The sequence below is a fragment of the Culex pipiens genome, chromosome 2 (assembly GCF_016801865.2).
Source record: "Culex pipiens pallens isolate TS chromosome 2, TS_CPP_V2, whole genome shotgun sequence".
Classification (NCBI taxonomy): Eukaryota; Metazoa; Arthropoda; class Insecta; order Diptera; family Culicidae; genus Culex; species Culex pipiens.
Window position 1 is genome coordinate 19,057,277 of NC_068938.1, and position 12,199 is coordinate 19,069,475.

The following is a 12,199-nucleotide window of genomic DNA, read 5'->3' on the forward strand; positions in this document are numbered from 1 at the left end:
GTATTATTAAATGCAATAACATTTTTTTAATGATATTATCAAAAAAACAATGCCATAACCGAACTTTGCCCTGTACCTAACCTAAATAGTCGGCAAGCGCACTCCAGATATACAAAAAAATCAATGTTTACCTTCCCGCGCGTATTAAACAAATATTTGCCACTGTTGTTCGCTGTGTTGTTTACCAGGCTGTCGATAACAACTCAGCATTATAAAGCAGAGCCGGTAATCCACATTACACCGGTAGCTTAGTTGGAGCGTCTAACTTTCGCAGCTGACAATGGCACTCGCTGACTATCTCTTTTTTCACCTGACACGATAATTGCAAATAAAAAAGTGGCATTTCGAGCTTCGCCAGCGGAAATTGTTGCAAAATGGTGGGTGCTTTATATTGCTAATCAAATAATTGATAAGAAAAGAACAATTTTAACCTCAGTTTTTACTGCCCAAAATACTTCAAACCAATTTCCAACACAAAATACTGCGAGCAGTTTAGTTAATCGCAGCTTACAACAAAGACCCAAACTCTTTCTTCTGGCGCAAAACTGTCCAGGACAACTTCATTGCATGGTTAAAATTCCCTTCTTTGGCGGGGAGTGAGAGTAAAATTGGAAAAGCTTTCCACAAACTTCCCCCTCCAAAAAGGACAAGTTTTTCCGCTCGCAAAAACTTGAACGCACCAACAAAGAAAAGCTTCTTTGTTGCTTCGAGTCGAGTTGGGTGGTGGTGCGAGGGAGACGACTCCTTGGGGCAAGCTTCGATTAGCAGAAGCACCCCCGAACAAACTAATTAACGGTTGGCCATTTCCAGGGGTCGGTCCGTCGACGATTGTGGGATCAACTGCCTTCGGACGACTGGTGGATGGATTTTTTTTTCTTTGTATTTCGTCAGATTTTTTTCTCGAATGTAGGATTTGCTACTTGCTTATCACGCAAATTGCCTCCAATAACAACGGTAAATGATGGCTGTTTCGTGGGAATGGAAATATGTCTGAGTGAAATGTTGTGTGTTTTTTTCTTCTGTTGTTGCTTGGGAGCAAAGCTTTGCGGGGAAATTACGGCTCAAATTTATGGGTGGGAAAAAATTGTGCGTGGGGAGCTATCGAAGTTTAATTGCTGGATCAATCCAGAATTGATCGCTTGAGGAGGAGATGCAAAATTAAAAGAGGTTTTGGATGAGTATTTTAGAGAGAATGTGTACACATGTTAAATCTTTCGAAATCTTGCTCAAACTTGAATTATAAAAACTAAATTAAATATTACTAATGGAAAATAAGATATTCACGTCATTAAAAAATTTAAATAATGTAAATAAAAAAACTAAGGACATTTTTCTTGAGAATGGGATCCATAACCGTGAATTAGTTTTTCGTAATTTTTACGACTTCAAAAATTAACAAAATCTTTCAAAAAAAAAATTCAAACTTTATATCAAGAGGACGCTAATATCAAGTTGTTCAACGAAAGATTTGACGAAACTTGCTTCATCGGCAAATTCAACAATAAAATAAATGCAAAGAATATATTCGTTGACCAGACTGTACACATTTAAAAAAAAAAATGTCAGTCTTTCTCAAAAAGAATTTGTGAAAATCACTCGACCAAATTTCCATAAGTTTTGTGATAAGTCCAATAGACCCAAAGTATCACGAAAAACATAGCAAGATTGCAAAAAAAAATCGTGACAACATTAGGCTATCGAAACAGAGAGTGCACTTAAAATTTTCTTATATCTCATAATTTCCCCCTTTTCGAAATTCTGGATTATGTTTTGCACACAATTTTTGAAATTTGAAAAAACAGTCAATTTTTCGAAAAAAAAAATCCGTAAAAATAGTAATAACTTGCAAATAGTTTTCCTTAAAACAAAATCACAAAAGTACTTATCGATTGCAAATTTTATTATACATTTACGATTATTTTTTTTCGATTATTTAAAAAAAATTGGACCGGTTCTGCTGACTATGAATGAATTTTGACAAAAAACATATCAATTTTATATTTTTGAAGGGCAAAACAAAATTGGCCAATTTTTATAATTTTTTTATAAAAGCCACTTAAAGTTTAATTTAAACTGAAAAACCCCCGTTTTTCGGTTTTTTAAAGTAGTGTCCAAGGGTTTCAGAAGCATTTAATACTTGCTAGTTTTCCAATTAATTACTAAAATTACTGGGCCAAATTAATTAATTATTTTAATTACGTAATTGCTTTAATTTTTGATAAAAATATTGGTAAGTTTTAATTTTTTTCTTTTAATAGTTCTAAACAAAATTATTTATTAATGTAGCCCTTTGAAAATAAAACTATAAATAATTAAAAAAAAAACTCAACAATTCCAAAAATTCTTTTAAAAAAAATGGACTGCATTCTACAGAAGTTATAATAGATTATTGAGAAAAATTACAATGTTTTGATAAACAATTACAATATTTAATATAATAAATTACTTTCAATACTCAATAATTCATTTTATTACCCTTTAATTACTGTAATTACCATTAATTACTAAATAATTAATGAAGTACCGAATTACTAGCTAAAAATCTAAGTTATTAATAATTATTTGCCAGTCTGAGGCCTTGCTGGAAACCCTTGGTAGTGTCCATGATTGTCCATTCCTGGAAATATTTTTTTCGAAAGGTTCAGATAATTCTCAATAAAATTGCCTAAGAGGCATTGAAGATATGATTGCTGAGATATAGCGAATAAAATAAAAAAAATTAAAAAAAAACTGTTTTTAAAGTCTCATTCAAACTTCTTGAAGAACATATTTTACAAATTTTGAAATCGAGACTAACATTTGAAAAGAGCTAAAAATTCAACTTTTGGCTCAAAAGTTGTGATTTTTTGCCCTTAAAATATATAAAAAAATTTAATTGTTAATTTTTTGTGTAATTTGAAAATTGGCAATCTACCTTAATGTTCATAAGCATACAAGAAATTCATAATTTTCATTTTTTTTAGATTTTAAATCGAATTCAATATATTTTTTTAAATTACTTTATGATTCCACAAACATTACATAAGCTTTTTTTACCCACAAAAAAAACTTAAATCCAAATAACTTCATCGAGAAATTTAAAATAGATTTAAAAACAAATTCGTATCCAAAAATATAATTTCATTGTCTAATGGAATCAATTCAGATTGTTTCCCTATCTGAGAGTTATGACAGCGTTGCAAACATCTTTTCTCCATGCACATTAACTTTGTTATGCTTCTGTTGGTGGCGTCAAAAACCTTCTCAAAACGTCTATTTTCAGCCGATATTATTTAGATTCAAAGTGGGCGCAAAATCCCCTCAAAACAAATTATTCGTGTGTATCCAAAACTTTGATAAGCAGATTTTTTTCCAATTCTGGTGAAATTCGCTCACCTGGAAGCAGCCAAATTTCAGACAACAACAACTAACTTTGCCACATATTGGCCAACTTCGAAGCGATGTTTGACGAGCCGAAACTTTGGCCAAAATGCGATGCTAGTTAGTTGGTTGGTTGGTGTTCACCTGGCTAGACACACAGCAGGTTTTTAGAGTGGAGGCATTTGCATATAAAGGTTCGCCTCGTCGTGGTGCGTTTTTTTCCACTTTGGCGACAGATAAATGTATGCAAGCGAATTTAAGCGTTTTATGCAAATTTTCACTTTGTTAAATATTTGAGCAGTCTTGGTAGGAAGCGGAGGGGGCTTCTTATTAAATTTTCAAAAGTTTTTCCGTTTGTTAAATTAAATTAGAAGGAGTCGACCGTAATAAAGGCCCGATATCCAAACAAATCAACAGTTGATCCCAATTCACTGCCTTCGAAGAAAAACAACGTCGTAGACGAAATCTGCCAGGCTTCAGAGATCAATTTCGCTCCATATACCATTATTATTTCTCGGCAGCAAACAACAACAACAACAACACCAACCAAATCCCATTTAGTGTTGATTCGAATAATGGCTTCGGAGCTGAGCTGAGCTTGTTGCTGGTGGTGGGTCGGCCAGGATGTCAATCCCGATGCTCATTATTCGCCTTGGCAGACTCACGGCGGCGGCGGCGGGCTCCACCAATAATAATAGCCAGAAGCCATTTGCCACATCTCTTGGCGGTGTCCCAGTCGCCAAGGTTTCGAGGAGGTTTCCTCCGAAATGTGCACACAAAAGTGTCGCGTATGTTTATTTATACACAAAATATTGTCCCCGTCAGATTTCCCACTTCCTAGCAAGAGGACTCGGGTCTCCTTGGGGAGCGCCAGACTTCTGCGAAGTAGTTGGCTGCAGGGTGGTTGCTTCTTACTGATTTCGTGCTCCGAAAAAAATCCAAAATCTTTTATATGAGAATTATTTTTTCAATATGGTCAAAATATTAACAAATCACTAAAAAGTTTTGGGTAACATTATTTGAAATCCGCGACCCAAAACAAGACAATAAAGAAAATCGTGATTCGATTATCCGCAGACTCGATTATCCAAAGATTCGATTGTCCGAGTTTCGGTTATCCAAAGATTCGATAGGGCAAAGATTCAATTATCCAAAGATTCGATTATCAAAGAATCGATTATCAAAGATTCGATTATCAAAAGATTCGATTATCCGATGTTTCGATTTTCCAAAGAATCGATTATCAAAAGATTGAATTATCCAAAGATTTTTTTCCAAAGAATCGATTATCAAAGATTCGATTATCCAAAGATTCGATTATCCAAAGATTCGATTATCCGAAGCTCCGATTGTCAAAAAAAACGATTATCCAAAGATTCAATTTTCCAAAGATTCCATTATCCAAAGATTCGAATATCCAAAGATTCGGTTATCCGAAGATTCGATTATCAGATGATTCGATTATCCAAAAAATCGATTATCCGATGAATCGATTATCAAAAGATTCAATTATCCAAAGATCCGATTTTCCAAAGATTCGATTATCCAAAAATTCGACTCTCCAATGATTCGATTATCCGAAGATTCGATCATCCAAAGATTCGATTATCCGAAGCTTCGGTTATCCAAATATTTGGGTTAACCAAAAAATCGATTATCCAAAGATTCGTCTATCCAAACATTCGATTTACCAAAGATTCGATTATCCAAAGATTCGATTATCCGAAGATTCGATTATCCAAAGATTCGATTTTCCAAAAATTCGATTATCCAAAAATTCGATTATTCAAAGATTCGATTATCGAAAGATTCGATTATCCGATGTTTCGATTATCCAAAGAATCGATTATCAAAAGATTCAATTATCCAAAGATTTTTTTTCCAATGAATCGATTATCAAAGATTCGATTATCCAAAGATTCGATTTTTCAAAGATTCGCTTATCCGAAGCTTCGATTATCAAAAGATTCGATTATCCGAAGATTCGGTTATCCAAAGATTCGATTATCCAAAGATTCAATTATCCAAAGATTCGATTTTCCAAAGATTCGATTATCCGATGCTTCGATTATCAAAAGATTCGATTATCCAAAGATTCAATTTTCCAAAGATTCCATTATCCAAAGATTCGGTTATCCGAAGATTCGATTATCCAAAAAATCGAGTCCGATGAATCGATTATCAAAAGATTCAATTATCCAAAGATTAGATTATCCAAAAATTCGACTATCCAATGATTCGATTATCCGAAGATTCGATTATCGAAAGATTCGATTATTCAAAGATTCGATTACCCTGAGATTCCATTATCCAAAGATTCGATTATCCAAAGATTCGATTATCCGAAGATTCGAGTATCCAAAGATTCGATTATCCAAAAATTCGATTATCCAAAGATTCGATTATCCAAAGATTGGATTATCCAATGATTCGATTAATAAGAAATTTAAATATATGTTTGCTGTTTTTTAAGGACTTAAATTGATAAGTCAAGCAGCCACCCTGCCCCCACAAGGACTCGCCGCGTCTAGCGTCTCAAAAGGAGTCAAATTCGATGGCGTTTATTGCGACCATCCAACAAAGAAAGCGATGGCTCCACCTACTCCTCTACTATCATCGCCGAGAGAGTCTATGACGGGGACAATTCGCTTGGGTCGCTCTGCAGGGATTGCCAGTCATTCTATGGTCTGGGAGATGGTGTGGTTTATATGGGGACACGCGCCATTTAACGCCAACGACCATCTCAAAAGACAATACCGAGGCTCTCAACGAGGAGATGGGGGTGGTGTCATCTATGAGTTTGGGATCCTTGATGTTTTCATTTTGAGATGATTGCCAAAAGAGCAATAAAGTGTGTGATTTATGGGTTATTGTTTGAAAAGCAAGACTCGTCATGAAACATTTACGAAGATTCAGGACTTATCCTGGTCCAGAATTCATCAAGATTCAAGATGTATTCAGGTTTAAGATTGAAGATTCACGAAGATTCAAGATCCATGAAGATTCAAGATTCATGAAGATTCAAGATTCATGAAGATTCAAGATTTAAGATTCATCAAGATTCACGAAGATTCAAGATTCATGATTCATGAAGATTCAAGATTCGAGAAAATTCAAGATTATGAAGATTAATGAAGAATTAAGATTCATCAAGATTCAAGATTCGTGAAAATTCATGATTCATGTTTTATCGAGATTCATCAAGATTTTAGATTTACCAAGATTCATGATCCATCATCATTCAAGATTCATCAAGATTCAAAATTTATCGAGATTCGTAATTCATGAAGATTCAAGATTCATCAAGATTCATGATTCATGAAGATTCAAGATTCATCCAGATTCAAGATTCATCAAGATTCAAAATTCATCAAGATTTAAGATCCATAAAGATCCAAGATTCATCAAGATTCATGATTCATGATGATTCAAAATTCATCAAGATTCAAGATTCATCAAGATTCAAGATTCATCAAGATTCAAGATTCATCAAGATTCAAGATTCATCAAGATTCAAGATTCAAGATTCATCAAGATTCAAGATTCATGAAGATTTATTATTCGTGAAGATTCGTAAAGATTCCAGAAGATTCAAGATGTATCCAAATATTGGATACATCAAGATTCATCAAGATTCAAGATTCATCAAGATTCAAGATTCATCAAGATTTATGATTTAACAAGATTCATGATTTAACAAGATTCATGATCTATCATGATTCAAGATTCATCAAGATTCAAGATTCATCAAGATTCAAGATTCATCAAGATTCAAGATTCATCAAGATTCAAGATTCATGAAGATTTATTATTCGTGAAGATTCGTAAAGATTCCAGAAGATTCAAGATGTATCCAAATATTGGATACATCAAGATTCATCAAGATTCAAGATTCATCAAGATTCAAGATTCATCAAGATTTAAGATTTAACAAGATTCATGATCTATCATGATTCAAGATTCATCAAGATTCAAAATATATCGAGATTCATGAAGAATCAAGATTCAATATTCAAGTTTATCGAGATTCATCAAGATTTAAGATTTACCAAGATTCATGATCCATCATCATTCAAGATTCAAAATTTATCGAGATTCGTAATTCATGAAGATTCCAGAAGATTCAAGATTCATCTAGATTTAAGATTTACCAAGATCCATCATGATTCAAGATTCATCAAGATTCAAAATATATCGTGATTCGTGATTCATCATATTCAAGAATCATAAAAAATCAAGATTCATTCATCAAGATTCAAGGTTCTAGATTTGATCTGATTCAAGATTCATCGAGATTCATCAAAATTGAAGTTCATGCAGTTTTTTATGATTTATTGGTCATTTTCAAAACCCACTACCTAATATCTCCCTCTCAAAGCGATTTCCCGAAGTTAATTAAATTAAAAAAGAGGTGTCAAATTACCTCCGTCGTGTGCCACTTGGCGGCCTCATATTCTGTGGACTCAAAGTTGGAGGACATTGTATGGAGACATTAAATTATGCCTTACCACCTCCTCGTCGTAGTTCAGAATACGATCTGTTTTTGTGTCACCCTTTTATGCCTGACCCGGAGGATATCTTTCGATCTGGCAACCGAAACCATTACCGTTTTCGTCGGGATGCGACGACCTGTCATAGCCCTTTATGTGCGGCAAACAGCGCCACAGGTATACTACTCTGAACCCACCACCAACCTACACACCGGCGCGCGACCCCGACAATAATGGCCTTCTTGACAAGGTGATATGCCACAAGTTATGTAAACCACTTCTGCCTCCCGATCTGCCAGGTTTAATGGAATTTTGAGAGTGTTCACCCACCCCACCTCAGAGGAGTCTGACTCCCTCTGGTTGGCACTGGTTTTTGTGTGATACCTACTTGTTTGTTCCTTCGTGGAAGAGGGAAATTTTGCAGGTGGAAATGTCGTTGTACACTTTGTTCGGTGGAGCCAATTTCGATGATGTAATGCGAGCGAGAGTATTTCTAGTGGGAAGCTTTGCTTCCTGGGATTTTGGGGATAAAAATAAAGTTGCTGTTTCGATTTTAAAATCGATTTGTTTTTCAGAATCTAACAGGAAAATTGACTTCAACATTCTTGTTACTCAAAAAGCCCAATATCAATTTACCCAAAAAAAGAGTAACAAACAAGCTTCATCTTAGAAAACCCCCCGAACCACATTGCACGAAGCCGCGCCAAAATCCCATTCCGAAAAACAACAATTTCCCTTTTCAACATTACGGCGGCTTCACTTTGAACTTCGACGGGGGTGGGAAAAACTTTTCCCCACTGGCAGAGGAAAATGTCGGAAAATCGGATAGTGCTCTCGCTTCCTTTTTCCTTCCAACTTTTTTTTTTTCGTTCGCGCTCATTTCGTTGAGAAGCGCACGGTTTCGCGTAAACATTTTAGTGCTATTTTAATATTTTATCTAAGTTTTTACAGCAGCTACCAGCAACACAGCAGAGAAGAGTAGAGCGCGTCATTTCGACTAAACGAGACGAAACCCTACCCAGGCGCGCGATCCTTCTTCTCTCTTGAAGAGCTAAACTAAACTATACGGTGGGATAGTCGGAAAGACGTGACGAACCCTTGAGTTGGGGGGTCCTTGATTGGAGGGATTCTTTGAGATTCATGATAAACCCAGATAAACTCATACAAATAAATCCCAGATTCATCATGATGCAAGATGCATCAAGATTCATTCAGATTCAAGATTCATCCTGAATCAAGATTCAAAAGACATCTAGATTCAAGATTCTTCAAGATTCAAGATTCATCAAGATTCAAGATTTATCAAGATTCAAGAATCATCAAGATTCAAGATTCATCAAGATTTAAGATTCATCTAGGCTCAAGATTTATCTAGATTCAAGATTCATCAAGTTTCATATTTTTCAAGCTTCAAGATTCATCAATATACAAGATTCTTCAAGATTCAAGATTCATCTAGATTCAAGATTCATCTAGATTCAAGATTCATCTAGATTCAAGATTCATCTAGATTCAAGATTCATCTAGATTCAAGATTCATCTAGATTCAAGATTCATCTAGATTCAAGATTCATCTAGATTCAAGATTCATCTAGATTCAAGATTCATCAAGATTCAAGATTCATCAAGAATCAAGAATCATCAAGAATCAAGATTCATCAAGATTCATGATTCATCTAGATTCAAGATCCATCAAGATTCAAAAGTCATCCAGATTCAAGATTCATCAAGATTCAAGATTCGTCAAGATTCAAGATTCATCAAGATTCAAGAATCATCAAGATTTAAGATTCATCTAGGCTCAAGATTTATCTAGATTCAAGATTCATCAAGTTTCATATTTTTCAAGATTCAAGATTCTTCAAGATTCAAGATTCTTCAAGATTCAAGATTCATCAAGATACAAGATTCTTCAAGATTCAAGATTAATCAAGATTGAAGAATCATCAAGATTCAAGATTCATCTAGATTCCAGATTCATCAAAATTTAAGATTCATCTAGATTCAAGATCCTTCAAGATTCAAAAGTCATCAAGATTCAAGATTCATCAAGATTCAAGATTCATCAAGATTCAAGATTCATCAAGATTCAAGAATCATCAAGATTTAAGATTAATCTAGGCTCAAGATTTATCTAGATTCAAGATTCATCAAGTTTCATATTTTTCAAGATTCAAGATTCATCAATATACAAGATTCTTCAAGATTCAAGAATCATCAAGATTCAAGATTCATCTAGATTCCAGATTCATCAAGATTTAAGATTCATCTAGATTCAAGATCCTTCAAGATTCAAAAGTCATCAAGATTCAAGATTCATCAAGATTGAAGAATCATCAAGATTCAAGATTCATCTAGATTCCAGATTCATCAAGATTTAAGATTCATCTAGATTCAAGATCCTTCAAGATTCAAAAGTCATCAAGATTCAAGATTCATCAAGATTCAAGATTCATCAAGATTCAAGAATCATCAAGATTTAAGATTCATCTAGGCTCAAGATTTATCTAGATTCAAGATTCATCAAGTTTCATATTTTTCAAGATTCAAGATTCATCAATATACAAGATTCTTCAAGATTCAAGATTCTTTAAGATTCAAGAATCATCAAGATTCAAGATTCATCTAGATTCCAGATTCATCAAGATTTAAAATCATCAAGATTCAAGATTCATCAAGATTTAAGATTCATCTAGATTCAAGATTCATCAAGATTTAAAATTCATCTAGATTTAAAATTCATCTAGATTCAAGATTCATCAAGATTCAAGAATCATCAAGAATCAAGAATCATCAAGAATCATGATTCATCTAGATTCAAGATCCTTCAAGATTCAAAAGTCATCCAGATTCAAGATTCATCAAGATTCAAGATTCGTCAAGATTCAAGATTCATCAAGATTCAAGAATCATCAAGATTTAAGATTCATCTAGGCTCAAGATTTATCTAGATTCAAGATTCATCAAGTTTCATATTTTTCAAGATTCAAGATTCTTCAAGATTCAAGATTCTTCAAGATTCAAGATTCATCAAGATACAAGATTCTTCAAGATTCAAGATTCATCAAGATTGAAGAATCATCAAGATTCAAGATTCATCTAGATTCCAGATTCATCAAGATTTAAGATTCATCATAGATTCAAGATCCTTCAAGATTCAAGATTCATCAAGATTCAAGATTCATCAAGATTCAAGATTCATCAAGATTCAAGAATCATCAAGATTTAAGATTCATCTAGGCTCAAGATTTATCTAGATTCAAGATTCATCAAGTTTCATATTTTTCAAGATTCAAGATTCATCAATATACAAGATTCTTCAAGATTCAAGAATCATCAAGATTCAAGATTCATCTAGATTCCAGATTCATCAAGATTTAAGATTCATCTAGATTCAAGATTCATCAAGATTTAAAATTCATCTAGATTTAAAATTCATCTAGATTCAATATTCATCAAGATTCAAGAATCATCAAGAATCAAGATTCATCAAGATTCATGATTCATCTAGATTCAAGATCCTTCAAGATTCAAAAGTCATCCAGATTCAAGATTCATCAAGATTCAAGATTCATCAAGATTCAAGAATCATCAAGATTTAAGATTCATCCAGATTCAAGATTCATCCAGATTCAAAATTCATCAAGATTGATCTTGATGAATCTTTGTTTTTGAATATTTATTAATCTTAAATATTGATGATTCAAGATTAATCTTGAAATCGTGATTAGTCTGGGATTTATATCCTGAGAAATCGTTAACTTTGGTAGATTTTTGATCTTAAACATTCTTAAGTCTAAATAAAATCAGATTGAATCTGATAAATTCCCAATTTGACAAACCAAGGGATAGCCGCAGAGGAAGACGACCGTACTCGTCCTCATCGCACAAAGAAAGGAAGCATCCGAGTCCTTTCGTGCGAAGAACCGGCACGGAAACGACGATTCTATGAATTTTGGTGGGAAATCAGCTTTTTGAGGCATGGCTTGGTTTTGGACGCACACAACAAAAAAAAAGAAATCCAACGTCTCGATGGACCAAGAAAATCTTCGGAGGGACGGATTTTATTGGCGATGAACCATTTGACGTGGATCTCGCACCAGGTTTACGAATTTGAATTGATGCGCGGGGTATAAAATGCAGCCGAATGGGCGGGATTTTAATGGGAATGACGCTGTAAAGTTTGAAGTGTTGTGATTACCTTTTCTTGCTGAAACGAGAATTTGTTGTGATATTATCTGCGGGGAAGTTGTGATATTGTGTTGATTTATCAAGATGCAGTTATTTACAGAGTTGAGCCAAAACCTACTGAGCCAAGCACCGAGCTAACTACAAAGTATAAAGATCCT

General features: G+C 33.9%; 1 protein-coding gene across 4 annotated transcripts in view; it reads right to left on the reverse strand.

Annotated features, from left to right (window-relative positions):
* The window catches only part of LOC120432429 (TGF-beta receptor type-1), a 132,882-nt gene that overhangs the window by 43,358 nt on the left and 77,325 nt on the right, over nt 1-12,199 (reverse strand). The window lies entirely within an intron of this gene.